General features: G+C 42.7%; 1 protein-coding gene across 1 annotated transcript in view; it reads right to left on the bottom strand.

The window, feature by feature from the left end:
- PTPN14 (protein tyrosine phosphatase non-receptor type 14) overlaps window positions 1–23,454 on the bottom strand; it is a 164,108-nt gene extending 140,654 nt beyond the window's left edge. Inside the window, exon 1 of the mRNA XM_036912525.2 lies at window positions 23,278–23,454. The gene's annotated coding sequence lies outside the window, so the exon portion shown is untranslated. The remainder of the gene's footprint in view (window positions 1–23,277) is intronic.
- Between the last annotated feature and the right edge of the window lie 947 nt (window positions 23,455–24,401).

Here is a 24,401-nt window from a genome sequence, read left to right as displayed (position 1 = left end):
ATCATCTTGTGGAGATACAATGAGAAGATGAACAGGAAAGATGAGGTCACGTTCCTGGACCCCAGAGCGAGCCTTCTGGGTATAAAGTATTTCAGACTTCTCATCTAGAGAAGCTGTTCTCTTTCTTTTTCTTATTCTCTACATCTAAGAAAGTTTTTTTTAAAATATGATCAACAATAAAAATGACAATACTTAGAAGACTTTAGAATGCTTTTGCTTTCAATCATGCTGTGGTAGGCAATGAAATCAAGTCATCAGCTCCAGCACAAGAGATAATACAGAAGACATGAAGAACAGTGAAAGAGATGTTTTGGGTGGAGAAGGTTAAAGAAAAAGAGCATTTTCGGCAAAACAGAATGCTAATACTTCAGGATGCTGGGAATCAAAAGCAAAATTTCAGTAGTTCACCAGCAAGAGGGAACAGAATGGAAATAATTACCTTCCTCATCATATCCCCCCACGACCACTGCATGGGAGATTCTGATGACCATCTTCCCACAGTGGGAACAGAAGAGCAGGCTCAATGCCATCTAAAGGCCCCTTCCAGTCCCCATTTTTACTACTCTGCATGCCTCATATACTTCCCTCCATCACTTTGACTTGCTGAATTTACTGGGATCAGTCTTGTGATTAAAAGCCTTGTAAATAAATACAAAACATTTCACCAGTTCACTCAAATGTTTTACTGCCTGACCTCCTGCTTGGAGGTTGCACATGGAGCTGATGAAAAGAATGTCATAAGCATTCCTTTCGACCCACCTGGACTAAATGGCTATTCACCCCAGGCTAGTGTCTCTTTAAAGGGGCTGGAATGCCTTCCTTGCTTTTTTGTAACACAAGGGGGAAATAACACAGATTCACAATGACTGTCAGGGCCTCATGTCATTTCACAGAGAGTAAATTTTTAGGGAAAAAGAGTCATCTATTTTCCTAAGTAGAGAATGAAATTATCTCTACAAGTGGCAGTTTAAAAACAAAAACAAAACAAAAAACGGGCAGCTAGATACAATTAAGAAAAACAAGTTCTTTGAAAAGGCATGAATCATGCAAGGTCCATGGGACAACACATGGCATGTTAATAGCATGAATAAAAAGACTTCTCATATAAATGTGTACACACATATATCATTTTCCAAGTATCTGAGAACCCCTTAGTAAGTGGCAAAAAGGACTTCAAACCTAGTCTAGCTCACCTGCAGAAAAGAGCTTTCTGAAAAAACGAATACAGTTAAAACAGCAGACCCCTGCCTTGTTAGAAAAACATGCATAAATACCAAATAGGTGACAATGTAAATAACAAGAAACAGGAATGAGCAAGAAGAGTTTAAGAGGAGGAGCTACTAAAGGTGGCAGAATAAGCAGTCAAGAAAAGTATGGGCAACGCTGATCCAGCATGTGCTCCCCCAGATGTTTGTCAGGAACCTAAAGCCACGTTTCATGAGATTTGTTTTATTTTATTTACATTTCATTTGCAAGAAAATACAGACTTTTTTCTAAGTTTGAGAGATCTCATATAAGTAATATGGCAACTTAAAGATCCAAACATAGCTTTTGTTGAATATGGAATGGCCAGTTTGGGGGTTGGTACAATCACTGCCAAGGAAGCTTTAGAATAGGTGTCTCCTTTTCAAAGGGGTAACTTGCAAAATGACTGGTCAACAGCTAATTCAATGAAGTCAACTGATTGCCTATGTTCAGAATACGAACATCCAGACCAGTAGAATGTAACCAAAGAATGCCTAGCCATGCGTGTTTTATATCAGGTTCTGAGACAAACTTGCTTTCCTAATAACATTTGGCTTAAACCAGCATTAAAAAAAATAGCTAACATTCCTTGAGTCTAAAGCAAATGGTGCTAAGTGGAGGAGGCTGCCTAGACGTGCACGTGGCTAGGGGACTCCAGGCTATTTTAAATAAAGAATATGAAAAGTGTAAACAGAGACCACCTAAAGAACAAAAATGATGAGAAAGCTATAAAAACTTTACTTGTCAACAAAAGATAACCAATGTGAAAATAAATGCCGTGTCCTTAATGATGGAATGTGCAACTTCGTTTAATACGTCATGAAATTGCAGGTGATTTCAATTACATTTAAAGGCTGGCGAGACAAGCAGAGGAAAAAGGAGGCAGTCCCTGGACCTACTGAGAAGCGGAGACACACCAGTTCAAGATTTTTTTAATTGCAGTGGTGATCAGGTGTCGACCACAGAGCAAAATAACGGAAATTATTCTGACTTTCAAGACTCCATCACTCTTATGAGGCAGTTAAACTTACCGGAGACTAATAAGCTATTAATTCTTGGGTGATCCAGACATTTTCACCATGCAGGACCTACTGAGACAGGCATGATCCATCTTTACAGAGGCAGTGACCTTGGACCATACACCCAAAGGTCAGCATAATCTCTCGGGAACATTCTTCTTCCCCCTTCCTCCCCTATCTTCCCATTTTCCTTACAGATCCCTTAGCAGCAGCCTTTTCTAACCAAGAATGAACCCAGAGTAAGTACTCTGCCTGGCTTTGTGGAGTGGACAACGAGGGGAAGGTACCAGGGGGAATGGGAGCACCCAGCACCCAGCAGCATTCCCAGGCAGCTGGTCCCAGGAGCACCGGCCACCCCACAAAGCCTGCAGCCCTTCCTCCTGCTGGAGCTCCTGCCTTAAATCCCTGTCACTTAAGCATGGAGCTGGGAATCTCCTTTTGCACTGAAATAATATTTAAAAGAGTACCTTCATTCTACAGTATGTTATGTAAGAGCTAATGGGCTGCATGATAGCTGAGAAATTAAGCACCAATTTTAACATTGTTTCTATAGGAAAATCAGTCCTGGTTCCTGGCTGATTTACAAACTTTCGGAACCACTCCTTGATAAAGTGGGCCTAGAAGTACAGACAGTATGCATGTTTCAAGGCAGTAAAAGGTAAAGTGGCAATTTGTGTCAATAAAAACAAACTGTGTTGTATGTGTGTCTAGCATTAAAAAATATTTTTGGTTATTAAAATTCAGTAAGTGGGGAAAGTAAGGAACACAGTATGCTTTTAAAGATATGGAAGTCCTCAACATACAACAGGATCAAAGGAAAGACAACATACATACTGTGAGTTCTATTTTTTTCAGAATACAGTAGTCCCCCCTTATCCATGGGGGGACACATTTCCAAAACCCCTGTAGATGTCTGAAACTGCAGATAGTACCAAGCCCTTTATATACTATGTTTCTTCCTACATACATACCTATAATAAAGTTTAATTTATAAATTAGGCACAGTAAGAAATGAACAATAACTAATAATAGAGCAAATACAACAATATACTACAGTAAGGTATGTGAAAATGATCTCTCACTCTCTCAAAACATCTTAATGGATTGCCCTCACCCTGCTTGTGATGATGTGAGATAATAAGACGCCTATGTGATGGGATGAACTGGGGTGGATGGGGTGGGCATTGTGAGGTAGTGTTAGGCTACTTTGACCTTTGATGGTAGGTTGAGAGGAGGACCGTCTGCTTACGGGACTACTGCTGACAGGTGACTAATACCTTGGACAGCCAAACCTTAGACAAAGAAGACTACCGTACGCTCCTATCCAGCAGCCCTTACAATTAGCTGTGGCTCCTTGTTCGGAAATCAGTCACCCACCTGCCGATCTTCTCTTTTCTCTCTTGTCTATCATGTACTGCTTTCTAGACTGGAGATTTCCAGCCTAGCATTTGAAACACTCTTGAGTGTCTCAAATTATTTCAAAATAAGTTATGAAATTCTCAAAACAAATGAATGCAATAGGCATATGCTGTAAAGAAATCAGCCCTGAAGGGTGTCAGGAAACCTAAAACCCTGGAGATAATGTTGCAATTCCCAAAAGGATACAAATCACAGTTTAGGGGTAGCCAAAGAGGCACATATATAACACAAAGCAAACCCAAAGACCCTTTCCAGACCTACACGGTACAGGGATCCCACCAAAAATCTCTGCTAAGAGATCTCCAAGCCATGCTTGCACTGTTGCAAAAGGCAATGGATGGACAGCAGGATACAGATTTTTTTCCAGTCTACAGAAACTTCTGAATTCCACTAATCCTCTCACCCCAGTGATTTCCAGCTTTTGACAAGGCAACACCTAATACCATCTCAAACCCCAACGACAAAGGTGAAGCTCTGAAAATACATCCAAATGAAATTAATATTAACTTCAAAGACTGCAATAACAAGAATATTGCATACATTACAGTCCCATTTTTTTATGGGAAGGATCATAGGAAAATACCACAGATAATTCAAAGGAAATGAACAGTCTCTGCAAAGAAAACATATATATGATATTTCATTATGTTACTTGAATCTTTTCCTGGACAAAAATAAATCAAACTAGTCGTTTCTTCTGAGAAGAATAACAGCACAGACGTTTCCTTCTTTGCTCTGGCCACAAATTCAACCAGAGTTGAAACAAATAGTTTTCTAGAACCGTTGAATTGTTAAAAGTGTGGAGCTAAGGGACCTGAGAAATCATATTCTATTAGACCAGCTAACTCATGATGGAAACAAGGAAATGGAGTCATGAGTGGCTACGTAACTAGCCTAAAACCAAAATAGCTAATTAGTGGACTCAGACTTCGGACTCAGGTTTCTGAAATGTCTCAGGAGTGCACTTTCCACCAGACCACATGGGGGATGATGGGATGGTTGGGGAGTTTGCAAAAATTCAAAATGGATTTGGCCCATTACACATCCGCCCAGAATGGTTTCATCTTACACGGCCTAAGGGACTCTCACATGACGGGCTAGAGGCACTTCACAATGGTGCTGCCCTTTTAATGAGTAGTGCCTTTTCCAGACACATGTGTGATCAAAGTGATTAAAATCAAACCTGGAGTTAAAAGGTACACACATACCAACAGTAATTCCAATACCATTCCGAGAAGTCACTATTTGGTTTTCTTGGTCAAACAGTAATTTATGGAAAAAATACCACTTATAATGGATTCAGTTACTAGTAAAATACGCACAATAAGGGAATTACCTTTAGAATTTGTTGAGTATGAACTCGAGGTCCCCACACACTAAGAGAAAAATATATATAAAGAGCTAGCTTACTATATAGTAGAGAGGCAGTTCTTTGAGCACCATTCCCCAAAAACAAAATACAGCAATGAACGGACCCCAGATTTATATACACTGGTACTGACAAGCCCAAACATAGCAGATTTGAAGGGGCTTTTTGATTGGTGAAAAAATTGGAAAATTCCAGGGTTTTCCTGTTTCCTTTAAGACGGGGATGTATGGAAGAATGTTAGGTGACATAAAGGGAGGAAGGGGATAGAAAATCAGAAGAAAAGAAAGTAATGAAATAGTAAAGAGAGCACGTGGCTCAAGCAGGAAAAGGCAAAAAACGTTTATGTTATCCGAGGGGGCGGCAGGAAAGCCCCCTGCCTTCTGCAGTGGAAAGCTCTAGTCAGGACATGGGAATGAGACCAAATGGTTCAGGGTATCTGGAGATTTCTCTCTGGGTGCAAACAGAGGCTTCTGTCTGTAGATGGGGTCTGGTCTTTTGCTTTTTCCTGTTAAGGAACTTGATGTTATGAGAATACCAATCGAGAAATTATACTATAAACCTAACTGTAAGGGCACTCAGCTCATTCTCAACCCAAAAGGACTACTGTCTGGGCAGATCAGTTTAGTACTCAAAAATACTGAATAAAAGGGAATTAATTCACCCTAGGTACTGTAATAAGACATGGGTAGTCTGTTGTATGCATTGATATTTCTGCAGCCTGTTCAGGGTGTCCTTTAAACATTAATTACATTTAATACCTCTTTTTTAGTATCCCTTTTCATTAACCAAAAACCCCTATTAGTATAAGAATATGTCCTTCTAGCAGGTACATCCAAGATTCTGAATAATCATGTGGTTAAAAAATGGACTGGATTTCACAGTAGCCCAGAAACGCATGCTGGGATTCATCTAACCAATCACAATCAAGCAGAAAAATCTAAAAAGTAGCTGAGGAAAGTAGGTAAGCAGTCTTTAAGCCAAATGCTGTCTCGTGGTTTTAAGAACATTTTTTTCTCTTCATGGCTTTAAAAAAAAAGTCTGTAAACATCCAAAAATCAATAAAGTACACATAAAGATGAATGGTTACAATACTGGAAATGCTAACACTGATGCTAAGCACTTCTCCCTCAAGCTCAATTAATCAAAATTTACTGAGCACCTACTAAGGGCCAGTAATGGAATAAAGACCTTGACATCAAGTCAACAATATTTAATATTAATCTATAAAACAAAACAATGGCAAAATATGAGCCTTATAAATTATAAAATCTGGCAGCATATAAATTGGGCAACCCCTGGCAGGGTGGTTTTGCCAACAGAAATCATACATTATTTTCTGTCACGTGTTAATCCTTCTCCTAGTCAACCCAAAGAAATAAAAGAAGAAAGACACTATGTGTACTAAAGATGTTTATGCCATTTTATTTCCGGAAACCAAAAACCCTGGAAATACCTCAAATAACCAACAAACAATAATTGCTAATTATATTAATTCAGAATAGAAAGTATTCTCTTAATAAGTACTCTATTTGAATGTCATTCTACATATAGGACATGATAAGAGTTAACAGAAAGTTTATAGAGACTATAGAAGCAGTGGCTATGTGCAAGCGGTAGGAAAACTGGTGTGAAGGTTGAGATATTTTAAGAACTGAAGTATGGCTGTTTTCAAACAGGTTTCAGGGTGATACTCACTGGCACAGAAGCCAAAAATGATGGGTCCAAATCCATATGTCATGGATAACTGATCCCAAGCAAAGTATGTGTTTGTAAGATCAAGGTCCTCAAAGGAGAGAAGATGATGAGTCACTCACAAGATAGCTATCCCCAAAAATGCCCTTAGAGTTGACAGCTGAGCACACAGCAATATAAAGTGTTCTGCCTGTGCTTCAGGGGTCTGCTACAGGGGGTCATGAAAGACATTAACATGGTTTCTGTGACTATCCTCCTTAGAAACCATTTCAAACAACTCAGGGAAATCAACACGCATGTACAAATTACTACATGACAATGGGTTGTAAGAACCACAGATTTGTCTTTTGTCCAAAAAACTATTGGTTGTGTTGAACATTCAATGTTGGTAAAAGACTATTAGATGGATGCAAATATAGTAAGACAGTCTAGCAGTCCCAGGCCTTCTTAGGTAAACTACAACTCCTTGCCTGACAATCACCCATCAGGTTAAGCCACTTCTCTTAGTCTGTTCAGAACTGCTATAACAAAAGAACAACAGACTGGGTAGTTTATAAACAACAGAAATTCATTGCTAACAGTTCTGGTGGCTGGAAGTCTGAGATTAAGATGCCAACATGGTCAGCTCAGGACGGTCTTCCAGGTGGTGGCCTTCTCCTTATATCCTCAGATGGCAGGAGGGACTAGGGAGCACATTCTGGGGTCTCCTTCATAAGGGCACTAATCCCATTCATGAGGGCTCCACCCGAGCACCTCCCAGAGGCCCGACCTCTTAATACCATCACCTTTTGGGTTAGGATTTCAACACATTCAGACCATAGCACCATACAAGCTATTCCACTGGCAGGGCAATACCTAGGCTAGGAGGGAAGGAAAATGGAAGAGAAAGGAGAAAACCCTGGTGAGTGGACAGGGTAACATAACATTTACTGATTTGGGGCTACACAGTACAGGGTGCCATAAATGATACATCAACTCCAGACCTAAAAGGTACAACACACACAATACATTTTATACGTCGACTCTCCCAAAATAAGGAATTCAGCGAAGCAGAAACCCCTCCATGCCAAATGCTTCTTTTGTCTTTAAAACTACAGGCAACTCAAGAAAACATTTACAAAGAACATGACAACCTTTGAGGAGAGTTCATCAGTAACCTTTGTATAAAATCAACCGAGATATTTAGTAATACAGTATAAACAAGCATCCTCTTCTACTGATTTTTAAAAAGCTTCTGTTCTATAATTACTTGACTTCTTTATTAACATAAACCATCCTCATTCTCACTTACTTTGAGCCTTGGAATCCAGTTTTGTCAAAAGATTTACCTATTACAAAATCAGTACTTTATAAACCAACGGGTCTTTCCTTGCCAAAGAAATTTGCAATGAATTTCCAGACTTGTACAAAATGCACTTAAATTGAAGTAAGAAACCATTTCAGGATCGAAACTCCAAATTGTCATGGCAGTCTATTCAAATCCATCTTTCCTCAACACTAACTTGAGTCTTAACGTTCACACCATTAATATTCTAAGTCCTCACACTTTTAACATTCTGCAGTCAGCAACAACTACCAAATAAACTCTTGGTTCACATGCTGAGCTCTGGTTCACACATCAACTTGCTTCTCCCACACTTGGACTCGCTTCCCACTGAGCTGTAATGTTTCTTACAAGTTTTACCAGGCTGTGTCTCAAAACACAGAGAATGGGTTTCTCAGTTCTGCGGATTTTTGACATTCCTCCGTTAAATGAGGTGGGAGGCATTTGCCCTCAAATGATAGTTGCAAAACCCAACTATTGTCCCCAAACCCCAGCACCACTTCCCTTCTCTCACATACACACATACACACACACACACACACACACACACACACACACACACACACACACACACACACACACAGCCTATTCTGCCCATGCACTCTGCATCTAGTGGCCTGAAGATTCATCCTGTCTGTCCTTTAAGTCTTCTCGCCTTTGCTGTGAAGTCTCAAAGCCTTACATGAAGAAAAAAAAAGATATATATGGGTGTGTTTAGATACCACTATTTCTAAGCAGAAGCCAAAGACATGTGTCGCAGCAGGCAACATGACACTTGTAAAGCAAACCAAGTGAGAAGATATAGTTGGTAATAAAAAGTTTTAGCTTACAGTTTGAGGCAGAACACTGTTGGAGAAACTGGTTCTTAGGTTTCAACTGGTGTTTTCTGCTATTTAAACTGTTTGGCGATAGGCAAATGTGAAATCCATGGAATTTAAAGCCATCCAATATTAGGCAACAGGACAATAAATAAATCCCCTTTCCTAAGGCTTTAAATATGTGACAGAATTCAGGAATTTGAGTAGTTCAACCATTTACCCAGTTCCACAGTAATAATTACCGTGACTTAATTCAGATAAAAGTTACAAAACTTAAACTCAAATATGTATTTTCTCTTTACTTTTACATTTTTCACTGTCTCGATGTAAGGATAAAGACATATTTAAGAAACCATATATGAGAAAAAAATGGGGCCAAGAAAAAAAGAGAGGCTGAAAATGAGCATTTTTTACAATGACTTTCAAAAACCAGTAAAGACCATTATAGGTGGCTCTTGTTTACTTTAACTTAATACCTGAGTAACATGAAAAGTGTGTTGTAAAAGTTTTTGTTTTAAAATATCATCATTAGTAATGATAAAAATTAAACTGGAAGCAATGATGAAACTAACAAAATGAAAATTGCAGAACCCAACACTATTAGGAGATGAGGAAAGTTATATATTTAAACACTGATAATGGCACCATAGACTGACAGTCTTTCTAGAAAACAATCTGACTATATGTAACAAGCTTTACAAGCAATTCATGCCCTCAGATAGACTACTTTAGAAACGATATCCCCAGAAAATACTCCCCAAGTAAATAAATGTAATTTGTTCAACAATGTTTATAGCAATGCTATTTATAATTGTTAAAATTAGAAACAATCCAAATATCAAACCATAGGGGACTAGTTAAGTCAATGATGCTATAAAAGTCAAAATTGTTGATCCCAAACCCTTTGCTCCCTTTCTCTAATAAATCCCATCCTTGTCCCTGTGACTTGCTTGGGAATCCTGTGGGGGTGAGCTTAGGTCCCTGACTCACTGATTTTTGGCTTGGGCAACGGGATATGAGCAGAAAATGTATCTGCTACCTTCCTGCAGCAGCTTTAAATTAAATGCCTGCTCTTCACTATATTCCTGCCCTCAGCTGTGAGAACAGCGTGTCTCAGACAGGGGCTGTCCTTTAGCCTGGCTTCCTGAAAGAGAAGACATCTGGAGCAGCACCAAGCCCAGACAAGTCACCAAGAGCTGTTGCACAGCCTCAGCACTTACACAACATAGACAAGGAATACATGTTTGTTGTTATGAGCTGCTAAAATGTTGGAACCTTTTTTGTTACCATAGCAAAAACTAATATAGTAGTCATCAAAATATGGCAAGTTATAGAAGACCTGATATAGGAAAACAGATTTGAAAGAACCTGTGAAAAAGTAGAAGGGTAATAGGCAGATAGCAATGACATCTATAAAATACAGGGCAAGCCACCATTAATTAACTTAGAGTGATATAATAGTTCAACATTATATTTTTTTTATCAATTAAGTATGTACTTCATATATATCTTTAATTCCCTTTCACATGCAATCTTTATATTTTTCCATAATTATATGCATATCGTATTCACAACAGAAATAATTCTATCCCACACACTTTTTCCTGCATTAAATGATGTAAGGATTAGTGAATATTTATGCCAAAAGTGAATCTAGTGCAAGAGTTATTATTCAGGGTTTGAATGTATGAATTAAGGGCTCCTCAAATTCTTTTGTCAGACTACTAGGAAGGGAACTATAAAAAAACAGACAGAAGCAAGAGTTACTTGCTGGGGATAATCCACTTCCTAGTCATCAAACATTGTGCAAAAGCAAGATCTGAAAGAGCATCAGCTAATTGGAATATAAAGTGTGTTACCTTAGAATGTATCTTTAGGACCTATGTTCAGAATCCCATTATATTTGTATGATTCAAGAATCCTAAAAATGGTTGTCATAGCAAGCAATCTCACTCACAGAAATGTATACTGAAATAAATTCAACCACAATTTTAAAAAACACTATTAAAATGAAGATCCTTGCTATCATGATAGCAAGAAATGTAAATGCATGTGTTTTCAATAATAATAAAATAATAAAGGAACTTATAGTATATTATCAATTATATGTAGATATACTAAAATATTATGACAGTAAGTATGAAAAACATGCCTATATGTAGAGCATACAAAACTACAACTATAAAAAAATGTCTACATATAAACAAAGACCAGAAAAGTATGAAAAAAAAATTTAATAGCTGGAAATAGATTTATGGGTAGACTTACCAACTTTCTAAAGTACTGTAGTTATACTGAGGAGACAGAAGGATCTAGTACTTGTATTTACAAAATCTGTACTTGCTCTGAAATACATCAATGTCTCTCAGTTAAAAAGCAATCTGAAGTACGTACGCTTCAAGTTTCAAAATCAATTTCTAATAAATACCTTCCTAAATAAGGCAACTTTGGATTAGTAAATGGAGTATATTAAGCATAGTTTCATTTGTTGAAAACTTTAGGTCATCCTCGGGAACATCAACTGTACCATATTTCCTAATTCAAAGATGATCTGCTAGTACTGGGAATTAGAGTGCACACCCCTCATAGACACTGACTGAACAGAAGAACTGCTACTGATCCCTGCTGGGTAATGTTTTCTCTTCTGCCTTTGAGAGGTAGTGATGCAGAGTGGTTACAAGTACATGCTCTGGATTCATGCCCAGATATGACATGCAGCTCCATCATCTACTCGCAGTTGCATGCCAATGGTGTTAACACAGTAAACCGGTATTTACTAGCTGTTGGATCTTTTGCATTAGCCTTTCTAAGCCCTAGTTTTCTCATCTATAAAATAAGCCAACAAGAGTGCTCACTTCACAGAGTTGTAAGGATCAAAAGGATAATCCACTTAAAGTGCCTGACAAAGTGCTTGCACATGGTGGGAGTAAATGAATGCCAGCTAATATGAGTCTCTCTCTGCTGGTTACCTAAGATGTCATCAAGCTTGCTTCAACCATCACCAGTAATGACTTCTAATTTCTGTCTCTACCCACTGTTCCCCCAGTCCTCTGAGGCATCACTCAGGGAGTAGGGCTCCTACGAATAGCCTGATAAACATCTACAGCAGTGCTGTCCAAAAGAAATAGAATGTGGACCACAAATGCAAGCCACATAGGTAATTTCTTAATTTCCAGAAGTCACATTTAAAAAGCAAAAGGTAAGAAATTAATTTGGATAATAGATTTTATTCAACTCAATATACCCAAAATATTTCAGCATGGCATCAATTTTCAAAGCATTACGATGAGATAGTTTATTCCTTTTTTTGTACTAAGTCCACAAAGTCTGCCGTGTATTTGGTACTTACAGCACGTCTCAACTCAAACTAGTCACATTTCCAGTGCCGCATGGTCATTACTGGTTGCTTATTCTTTTGAGGATTATGATCACAGAAAACTTCAAAACCATCAAAATGCATTTATTAAACCAACTGATAGATGGATGAAAGGAAAAAAAGAAAAAGAAAGAAGGAAGGAAGGGGCTGGGGAGAGAAGGAACAAATGTTCCTGACCTCAGACTTCTGGGCCTAATGTCATGGTTGTGGGGTCACACAGAACAGGTTCAAATCCCACCTCTTGCACTTAACTAGCTGTGAGACTTTAGCAAATACCCTCTTTAATGCTCACATTTCTAAAGGATAAACTGTAGATAAAAATAATGTCTCTCTTTCATAAGATGGTTATGGTTAAAAAGGCTGTAGAGGAAAAAGGGTTTCCATACACTCAAAGCTCTGCCTTGTGAAAGGTCAGAAATGGGAGTGGGAACCAATGAAGAAGGGGATACTTACTGAGCAAACTACCTTGAGATAATAAAGAGGTGGTGGTGGAAGAAAAGTGTCCATGTTAGAATCACAATGCCTTTGTTGGATGCCCAGTTATACGCAACAGCTTACGCGGTGGCAGCTATTAATACAATAATTGCAATGACATTTCTAAAGCCCTCAATGGTTTATACCTCCTTTGCCTGCCTGCTTTCTTTCTGGCAATATTATAAGTAAGGGAGGAGGAGGATAACAGCAGATTGCCAGAATTTGGAGAACCAAGGTTTTTCAGTAGTTGTAGATATTAATGACAGCTTCTGGCCTCAGTAAGACATACTACTGATTCAATCTGGATCTTTCTCTGAAGGACAAGGTTCCTGTATGCGTCAGATTTAATCTGAACATTAGTTTTCACTGTATGATAAATACAGAAACTTAGACTAAATGCTTACTGTCCCTAAATCTTTCCCTGAAAGTTGGTTTTGTGAATAAAGTCCTGATATTTTAAAGTTGTTCTTGCCCTGTGGCCCCCAACCCTCCAAGAAAAAACTCCAATATAATTAATAATAATAAAGTAAGTCTGGTCTGTTGATGAAGTCTTTAAATATTTACTCCTCTTGATAAGCCAAGTCACTTTACTCTCTAATTTAGAAATTGAGCTTCTTAAAAACAACAAACTCATCTATTCCAGGGACCTTTTAAACCAAGCTTTTTCTAGAAAGTATTCTATATAGTATTAGTGTCCCTTCAGATGACATAAAATCAAATTTTTAAAAAGTAGGTTCTTACAAAAATGAACTCAGCTCAAACACACTTTGTTTACTGTGAGACTTGGCATCTTTGGTATGCTCACACACACAGATTTCAAACCACTATGTTCGGCCATCATTGCACTTTTATCAGTCTATAAATGAGAAAAATAATAATGTGAATTGAGGATTAAAGGGTAGGGAGACAGCCTAATCACCTCATGGAAATGACACCCTTTTACAGGCCTTTGCTTTGAGTTTCTGGCAGGATGTTCTGTGCGCTGTGCATTTCTATTTCTCTCTTTTATCATCTCAGGTAAATATCAATTTTGAATACATATACATATATGTCATTGACCTATCAGAATCCTCCAAAGGAAGACAATTTATTAGAAAGGGAGTGGGGAAGGGAGGAAGGAAGGAGTAAAGAAAGAGGAGGAAGGGCTGGAGTAGAGAAGACGGGATGAGGGAGGAAATTTCTTTGTGTACCTTAGTAAGTGTAAACGTCACTTCCTACACACAGGCAAAGCTCAAATGCCTAAACACACGAATAAGGATAAAGGGACACGAAATACACACTCGTACCCGACCTGGCACGTGGAAAATAAGCCTCATTTTAAAAACAACAGAACAGCTGCTCAGCTGAAGCGCAGCACAAAACGTCCTTTCCAGCCTTTATTTTTAGAGGTCTCTTAAGTAAAACAATAATTTTCTGAAGAATATCATTAAGATTAGTAGGTGTTGTTCCATTATTTAGGGGGTTTTAATTCATCTCACATCAGTCATGTTTTTTTTCCCAGCATAAATCACCGAATTATAATAGTCTATAACAAATTCCTGACCTCTGAATAAAATAATTTATATGACCTTTTAAAAATGTACAAATTTTAAAACAGCACAATCCACCCACGGATTTAAAGGAAGTCAAAAAGTCAGCCCCATTTTTCAAATGATAATTTGGAGCCTTGTACATGCCTAAAACAAAATGTATACCTTCATCATCTGAAGCACATTCTACAAAATGCATAATGGAAAAAAATATACTTAAAAGGTACAGGATTTCAGTGGCAGAAGCGAATGCTGATTGCCCGCTGGAGTCTAATGAGACCTAACTGCTGGCCTGGGCCGACACCACTGACCCTGGTAACAGACTAGTACACCCTTCAGAAACCTAATACGGTATAATCCTCCTTCATTACAGTTATTAGAGCTCTGCAGTGGGACACGTCTGCCACAGAAATAAACTCCAGTGCCTCTCCTCTAAATGAATGTGGCACTTCTCCATCCCAGAGCTAGTAGTGTTGATGGCAGAAGTCATCCTCACAACAAGTGGTACCAGTTCACAGACTGGATCTATTTCCAAACCTAGACGCATATACCCTCAGACACTACTACAGAAATCATCAACATACTCCATGATGATGGTGGGGGGCTGGGGCAAAACAGACCAAAGAAAGTCCAACCCATCACCCATCACCATAAAATAAATGGAACAGCATAATTGCAATGCATAATGTCATCAGATAATTCCTAAAATAAATAATAGGTTTGAATTAGGATATCCATGTATAAATCCATTCAATTCATAGTCTACATTTCAGATACTGAGCCCAAGAGACATTCTCTTCACTTTGCTTTGAAGTTTTTTTGGACATACTTAAAAAAAAATTACTTCCATTAAGAACATGAATCTCACATCTACTACTCAGCCATTCCCCAGGTATTGAACATGTATTCTTCAGCAGTTGACAAGAACCTGAAGATAAATATCCCACAAAACATGTCCTTGAAATGCTCACAACCTCGGGCAGACAGATGAACAAAGAACTCTAAGGGAATGTGATGCCTAAATCAGTAAAGAATGAGAAAAGGACCATAGGAAACAAGTTGAGGTGACACTCTCCACTGACAAAAAGGGAATATCAGACAAAATGTCTAAGAAGACGTAAAGATCATACTAGACATTAAAGAACAGAGGAGGAGATGATCATGTGACTAGACATGAAAAGAAATTCCAGAGAAGAGTAACCTAACAGCATGAGTCAAAGCCACAAGGTCTCAACCTTGAGAGATGTTTGGAGAAGGGACAGGGGCCAAGGGACCAGAGGCTAGAAGTTAGGTCAGGTGGGAACAAAAGTCATACATGCAGGGCCCCGGTGCTCTGCTAGAGAGTCTGCATTAACCGTGGGCAATTTAGTGTGTCTTTAACATTAAAATACTTCAGGCCCATGGAGAATATAGTAAACATTTATGTTCCCACCACCCAGCTTAGGAAATAAAACAGTATCACACCTCCATCCCCACCCCACCCTCTGTATTAAGTGTTCATTCTTCCAGCATCTTCTTACGCTTTTACTACAGACAGATGTATCGCCAAACAATATAAAGTGGCAGGAAAGATTTCAAGCAGGAGAGTGAAAATATCAGTTGTGTTTGTAACAAGACTTCATACTGTAAGGGGCGGACTGGTCTCCCTGGCAGCAATGGGACAGGTGACAAAGAGGTCTAGAGATAGCTGTCTTCACTGAAGGACTATATGTGATTTAACCTTTAAATCACATAGTCATGAAAATGATGGAATTTGCCCAGAGCACCACACCTTGTACTAGAGAATAAATAATAAATTCCAAACCAGGCTGGGCTCTAGACCCTCAGGTCAACTTCTCAGAAATGCATCCATTCACTGATTCTATAAACGCTTCTTTTTTTTAAAATTCAACTCCAATGCCTCGGCCTGGAGGGGATTGCTGGGGTGAGGAGGCGGCCAACCCAGATGGACAGTTACAGGCGACCAGCAGAAGTGACAGTGTGCAGAGGGCCAGGAGAGATGGGGAGAGAAGGGAGGCAGGTGGCAGCTCTGAGGGGCCCGACAGGCGAATGAGGGGCATGAGGCAGGTTAATCAGGACACAAAGCACAGAGAGACAAATGTCAAGAGCAAAGGGGCAGGAGGACCTGACCAGGGACCGAGACTGGGGACGGCTGCCCAGGGAAGTGGTATCAAGGTGGACCTCACGGGGTGGTTTGACAGGCAATGCTGAATGTCAGGCTTCCTGGGCAGGGAAACAGCCTAACTACAGGTGGAAAACTACCAGGCCTGTTCAGGAAAACAGCTACAGCTTCAGAGCCCTGGGGAAGAGTGGGACATAAGTCTGAACCACTTAGGGATAACTTGTAGAACACCTTAAATATCAAGCTGAAGTGTATGCAGTCTGTATACATAATTCATAACAAATCCACTTTCATGGCCATGAAATCTGCCTGAATTCCTTTTTACTTGAGAACTAAAGTAATGGAGAGAGCCAATCTTGTCATTTGTGGGATGGGATCAATTACATCACTGCTGCTTACTGCACTTCTGTATGTAGAACTGGCCATCTTGGTTAAAGGCAGGCTGGCAAACTGACGTAGTATCATGAGGGGCTCACTCTCTCTCTCACCTTAAAAACTAGTAACTCAGAGGTTAAAATAACCAGTAATTCTGTCTTTTCCTCTTTAACATAAGGTACACAATAAAATAATGCATAGAAGGGAAATTAAGTATATTTTAATAGGCCGTCCTCCATAGGGTGGAGATTCTAATTCTGAACCAAGTTAAAATGTGAATTCTGGTGGGAGAAGCAAAGACAGAGACCTAAACAAATACGGTGAGACAAAACTTACCAACCTCCGTAAGTGCGAAGTGCTACGGGACTATCAAGGAAGGAATGCCTAACTAGTAGTGGGGAGGAATGTCAGCAAAGGTAAAGCTTGCGCTGACCCTACAGGGGCTAAGCAGGCAGCAAGGGGGAGAGGCCACTCTGGGTCGGAATGTAACAAAGAAGAGCAGAATTCACCACCACCAAGAGGTAAGAGTGTGAGCACAGAGAGGAAGGCCAGCAGGTGGGAATGGGAAGGTAGTCAGGGGTAAAGTGGCTTTACCATAAAGCTAATAAGAAAAAATGAAGAATTTAAGTAGTACAAAAACAGCTTTAGGTTTTTAAACCTTTTTGAAAGAGTAGATGAGGACTATATGAAAGACAGCCTTTGAAGCTCAAGGAGTGGGGATGGAGGAAAGGAAGCAAACTGCAGATGTTTTAGAGACGCGAACCTCAAAGGATCTAAGGACTGGCTGGGTTTGTCTTTGGGGTGTGAAGGGAGGGGCTGGGGGGGTGGGGACGCTAAGAGAGAGTGACATGTTGAAGACAGCTCCAAGTGCCTGGCTTCAGCAGCTGACACAATAGACGGTGGTGTCACTAAGACAGAAAATGCAGAGGCAGCAGATTTTGTGGCCAAGAAACTACTGTGTTCAACTTAAAACAGGTAGAGCTTGGCATGTTAAGATAACCCAGTTATCAGATAACCCGCATGGACAGAAGCACCAGATAAACCAAAGTGTCTGGAACCAAACAGAGGGGTCTGGATTGGAGATGACAGCCAAGCAGGTCCACTAAAATGGAAACATCTAATTCATGCTCTCCATGGGCCCGGCCAGGGACTACCATAACAAGCCTGAGGACAAGGTGCGTGGACCCATTTCCTTACCTCCAAGATTCTCAAAATGCAGTTGGTCAAGGACCAAAACCACTACCCAGGTGTCCCTTAAAAACCCAAATTCTCCAACCTGCCCCAGACCAACTGAATCAGAGGCTGGGGTGGGCATGGGTAATAACAACTGTTGTTTTAAAACTGTTGTTTGAACAAGCCCTCCAGGTGATTCTGATGTTCACTAGAGCTTGAAATCTGCTCAGCTACTGCTCCATTACTTGAAGGGAATGAGGAGTGAAAGAAAGAACTCCTGGGGGGTGGATTTCCAAAGACTTGGGGAAATTAACTGTTAGTAAAGGATACATTTGCACAAAGATAAAGCGTTATAAACTTTTTCAACAATGAGTGATTTTTTTTTTCCCTGTCCGCTAAGAACTTGTAAGGCAAATTAGATCAAGTCAGTGGCCCACACTGACTTGGTAAAGCTTCCTGATGTAGGAATACAGCTCAGTACTAAAATATCAAACGTCACAAATGTGATCAGAGGATGCCACACCACCAGCAGATCGCTTTCTCATTTCTCACCGGAGACCTACCTCCCTTGTTGACCAACATCAAGCATTTATGGGATGGCCGCCCAGGGTAACAGGACCTCTGGATATGCAACAGACCTGTGGGTCAAGCTAACTGACCAGGCTCAGGATGAGACCCTTGAGCTGGGCCTAATTCAGTTCCCTAAGGAACTAAGCTAAATCACTCACCTATCAGATTTTACACACAAGATTAATCTAATAATGGCCACAATATGTTTTTTCCAATAGCAAACATCACGAAGCAAGTCAAACAAAAGCCTAACGAGTGGGAGCGTGAGACAAAACCAAGCCAAGGACTATAGAACCAACAGGAAAAAGGGAAAGGAAATTAAAACAATGTTAATACGCCATTTATAATCCATCTTAGATACATAACCACTCCTAACCCACAAAAAGGTACTCAGCTACTCTAAGTCCTCATCTGCAAGCATTGCATCATATCCTTTGATTCAGAATTATAAATAATTCCGATTATTTATTTTCACAATCAGCATGCATGCAACGTATGGCAAAGGCATGGTTGGCCTGGGCAACATGGATTTCCTCTTCCCTCCCATGGCAAAACTTTCAGCCAAAGCTGCATTTTTCCTAGGCTGTCTCCCCATAACCTCTCCAAGGGGGGCTCTCTTCACCTCCTGGCATGGCATGCGGGATTTAACCAATTCTTGACTCTAACAATCCATTCCACTTGAAGAACACAGAATACACACCTGTTCTTTCTTCTAACATTCCCTCCTGCAGGGAGGTCGATATGAAGATCAATGAGTTGATGTTTATCAAATACTTTAGGCTTCTCAGATGAAAGGCAGCACCTAAGGCTGGCTTACACTGGAGGTGTTGCAGTTGACTCTGTATTTGGGCTTCAAAGAAGGAAATCAAAGCTACAAAGACACTGGTCTGTGAAGATGCCAGAGGTTTTGCACCCCTCCTGAAGGCAGGCAGATTTACTCTAGCATTCTTTTAACTGGACTTCAACATTAGAAATACAAGGATCCTTATATTAGAACTGGACCCTTGTTTTATAAAGTATTAAAGAAGGAAAAGGACCCTTTCTCTGCCCTCCCTTAAGTGGCTTTCTCTCCCCAAGCTTCCCTATTGCCTGGACCTACTGCTCCACAAGGGCCCACATGGCAGCTGCCAGCCAACACATGTTCTTTGAGTCAAGAGGCCAAAAAAAAAAAAAAAAAAGTCAAAGATAAAGCTTTATGTGTATGTTGGCACGCATGTGAATTTGGGCTGCTGGGGGAAAAAAATGACACACAAAGGGCACATTCATGGCCCCATGTAACTCCTTGAACATATAAACAGTCGCCCTTGACCCAACTCCTACTCTGTGTGAGGCACTATGTTAGGAGGGTGACATACAGCATGACACTGGATTCTCCACAAGTTAGTTAGGTATTTACAAATCGGTTAGATATGGTGGATAATTCCCCTGGCAAGTTAGATACAACTGGCCCCATCTTGTAGATAAAAGAACTGAGACTTCAAAGAACTGCCAGGTTCATCCCACAGCACACTGAGAAGAAATGGCAGGCCTGGAATGCACACATACCTATATTTCAAACTCTCCGAGCTGGATGCCCTGCTCCAGCACACTGACAGCCAGGAAAGCTGCTGAACTTGCCACCCTCGGTAGGCCCTCCATGGGGCTCAGACAGGGGCAAGGGCAGTTAACTCAGCAAGGGGGAGATCACCAAGTCTTATTTTAGACATTAATTTTTAACCTCCTCTCTACCAAAACTTGTTTTCCCTCACGCTTGTTTAATCAGCGCAAGCAGCAGTAATTTAACTGCCAATTAACTATTTCATCTTCTCTCTCTTTCCCCTGGCTTATCTCTAACAAAGCGCAGAACACCGTCCTGAAGGTGAGTTCAAAAAATACAGAGCCTTATGATTAGCATGTATAATGTGGGGGGAGGGGGCACGGGGAGGGCTGTGCAACACAGAGAAGACAAGTAGTGAGTCTAGAGCATCTTACTATGTTGATGGACAGTGACTGTAATGGGGTTTGTGGGGGGGGACTTGGTGATGAGGGGAGTCGAGTAAACATAATGTTCCTCATGTAATTGTTGATTATTGATACCAAAATAAAAATAAATATAATAATAATAATAATAATGCCTTGCTTGCAAGAAAAAAAAAATACAGAGCACTTGGGGACTAAGTAAAGAAGATCAAATGCAGGATAATAGGTGAAAAAGGATAAGAATATGGAACGAACCCAAGTGGGCTATCATATACAGTCAAAGGGTTTGTTTGCTTGCCTGGAGTAAAAAACAAAAAGCCCTTAATAGGGAGGGAAGGCAGGCGCTGGGGAAAAATAAATCTCTATAGTTCTTGACCCCTGGCCCATCCATTCAGGACAAGGAAGAATTCTAAAACTTCTCATTTTTCTCTGAATTCTTTAGGTTCTTTTATACTAAAATAATCTAACTGTTCGTTCCCTTACAGCTGTCTGGGCCACACAGTACTCACAAATTTGAATAAGTATAACCAGAGTGGTAGTGACAACTGTGTGTAAGCCAGTGATGTAGGCTGGGCAGGCACCTGGGATTAACAAGAAGCGCCTTTCTTCAGCCATTGCTCCCACGCAGGTCCCACACCTACAGGAAAATTCCTGTCAAGGAGCTGTTCTTGAGATAGAGCAAGGTGCTCGTGGAAGGGCCCAGATAAACACCCGAACTGGTAGGAAGTCAGTGCGTTCTTCCTCCTCTGATGTACTGGCCTAACATCACCAAAAGCTGGACCTCTGGCACCTCAGCCAGGACTCAGCAGCTGTAATAATACACCTCCACTTCAGCCCAGTGAAGAGGCACTCCTGAAAGGCAAACTATGTACAGAATGCTACTCCACTATCAGGAACTTCCCTAGGCAGGATTTTTGCTGAGTCCTGGACCATTAGGCTGCAACAATTGGCTGGACTATATAGTCAGTTTTTTAATGTTTCAGAGGAAGGAAAAGTAGTCCCTACAACTGGGCTGAAGCAATCATGGTTTTTCAAATAGTGAGTACTATAATAAACACGGTGACACATACATGAATTCATTCTGCACTTCGCCGCCACCCATTTAGATCAGGCAAAAGAGCGTCCTGCTGTTCCGCTCCCGCTCGTTAAGGCCATCATTTCTATGGCACCGGCTTGTAATCCCAACACTGAAAGATACAGTAACTTTAATACAAGAGTCTGTAATCCTGCAAGATGATCATCTGTTGCAGTCAGGCAGAGCTTTAAAAGGGAATCAATACCACTCTAATAAAGCCAGGCATGGGCTAATGAGTGCCAACTAAAATTTAGATGGTCGCACAACTTGATGCTGCTTGTAGGAACAGCATCAGGCAGAAGGTGTGTCCAAACACAGAGAGTTGTGCTCCTCTGCAAGCTACTTTGTTCCCATAAGTGAGTGAATTTAATTCAGTTTAATTTCTTACAGTTTAATTTGTTATACTTTTAAAAATACCATCTTTGCAACACTGCACCATCCCAGCCATAAATCCCCCTCGGGCGCCCATACAGCTAGGTATGACTTTTTGTACTTGTTTTTTGGATGACTCCCACTTTGCAAAGCTGTTTCCTCTCCTTGAAAGCACTCCCCTATCACTCCAGGTGAGCACCACCTCAACCCTGTAAGCTCACTGCACACCTGACCCCTTCACCTCCAAGACCAAGTCTTCCCTGACTCTCTCACTACACCACAATCTTGATCAGCCTGCGGGTTTCCTCCAGGAGGCTGCAGTTAGATCTTGTTTTAGCATCTTTGTATGCCCTGTTCCAAGCACAGAGTAGAAGCACAATCCTAGGTTTGTTGAATGAATCTGTTTCAAGAAATGAACACACTATTGGAAGAAACCCTGTAACCACATATGCAGCCTGCAGTCTAGAGATTCCTCACCTTCACAAAGAGCCTGCAACAGCCAAGTTCCTGGACAGAATGAAGCCCAAACCCCACAGTCACCTTAAACTATCAGTGGGGCTGAGGATGGGGGTGACAGGAACTAAAGGAAGTGGAAGGGAACAGAGGGTAGGGACAGCTGTACCTCGCTGCTCCCTCGAAAAGGTGGGAAAGCCACTTAGGAGTCTTCAAGCCCCAGACGCCCCAGTCATGCCAGGGAGAATGGGGAGAGGGTTTGTTAACAACACGCTCAGAACTTGTTAATACTGAGAACTTTCAAAGTTTGAGGTGGAGACCTATTCAGAAATTATGGAGCCACAGGTTTTCTCTATGAGCCAGTCCGACCACCCAGGTAGGGGCCAAGATGCCCGGGAGCTTAGTGGCAAGTCTGGGGCCTAGTGGGTGGGCATAAAAACCCCTCTCCCTGCCCAGATCCTGTCCTCATGGGAGGCGGAGGGGAGCGGAGAGCTGCGTCCCTCTCCCGCTGGGGCGACGGCTACGTCGTCCGGTGCTTCATCCTCCAGCCCCCACCGCCCGGGTTCTCTCCAGCTGCCCCACCCAAGGCCCTCTTCCGATCGCAAAAGAGCAGCAGGGAATGGGGAGGAGGGGGCGCGGGTCTGGGTTTAACCACGAACTCTGTCCAGACAGCGCTCATCTTCCACCTTAACTCCCACCGAGCAGTGCGCGCACCGCGGGCAGCTCCCACCGCGAACGAAAACTCCCGCGGCGCGGCCCCCTCGCACCCCCACTGCCCCGCCAGTGTCCCGGGCCGCCGATCGCCCGCGGGCGCTGCCAGCGGGTGCCCAAGGCGTCGGCCGGACGCCCGGAGCGCGCGGGCGGCCACCGAGCTCGGGCCCGACTCCGCGCCGCAGCCGCAGCCGCCGCTTACCTGCTTACATGGCCCCGCCGGCTCCCGGAGTCCCGCGCAGAAGTGCTGTCGTCCGCCGCGGCGGCGGCGCCCCGATTCCCGGAGGATTTGATTCCAAGGGCTGGCGGAGGGGAAGAGCCGTAGGAGGCGAAAGGGGAGGGAGGCTTCCGCGGCGATCTCGGCGCGGGGCGCACGCAGGGGCCAAGGAAAACCACCTAGGCACGGGGTTGCCCCACCGGCGAGGGGCCGGGTCGTGGAGGCTGAGCACCGGGGCTGGGGGGGTGGGAGCAGGGACCGCCAGCGGCCACTCGGCGTCGGCGGCTCCCCGCGGACCTCGCCGGGAGGCCGGGCCGCTGAGCGAGAAGACGCGCAGTAACCTGCCCCCCGCCTGCGCCGCCGCGCCCGCTCCGGGAGGAAAAGTTGGGCAGAACTTTCAGGGGCCGGAGAGTCCGAGCGGCAGGAAACCGGAGCGGCCGCGAGAGGAGGGAGGCAGGGGCCGCGCGCATGGGAGGGCACGGAGCAGGCGCCGGCGGCCGCGGCTCTCCCACCCCGGGCCGGCTCGGCGGCGCGGGCGGCCGGGAGGGGCGGGGCGCGCGCCGGGCGGGAGGAATGCGGCGGGGGCGCGCCGGGGCCGTCCGCGCGGGGGAGCGCCGCGCCGCGGGGCCCGGGCTCCCGGGCTGGAGGCGCGCCGGCCTGGGGGACGTCACGGCGCTGGAATCCGAGGAATGCCGGGCTGCAGGAGCTCCGTCTGCAGGCCCGGGAGAAGCCGCGCACTTGCATGCGCTCGCTTCGGAAAGTGTTTCAGGAGGTGAGGGCTGGGGAGGGCGGACGGGATGGAACCGCCTGGAGTGAGGGCCGAGGCAGTGGAGGCGGAGACGCGACCGCAGCCGACCCAGGCTCGCGCCGCTCCCGGCGGGGCGGAAAGCGGGAAGGAAGGATCCCAGTGAGACCTCTGAACACCGCAGGGGCCGGGCATTGGCAGCGACGTGCCCACTGAGACCCAGAGCAGGGAAAGACCATTTTGTCTGGGGGAATCCTGCGAGCAGGACGCCACTGATGCAGCTACTGCCCCGGGGAGCACAGCCCTGGAGAAACTAAGGTGGCTGCTAGTGAGCAATCTCGGAGTTCTCTCTCCAGGACACCTG

This window comes from Manis pentadactyla, chromosome 9 (genome assembly GCF_030020395.1).
Source record: "Manis pentadactyla isolate mManPen7 chromosome 9, mManPen7.hap1, whole genome shotgun sequence".
In the NCBI taxonomy this organism is placed as follows: Eukaryota; Metazoa; Chordata; class Mammalia; order Pholidota; family Manidae; genus Manis; species Manis pentadactyla.
Note: the sequence above shows the minus strand (reverse complement) of the source record. Positions and strands in the feature narration are given on the sequence as shown.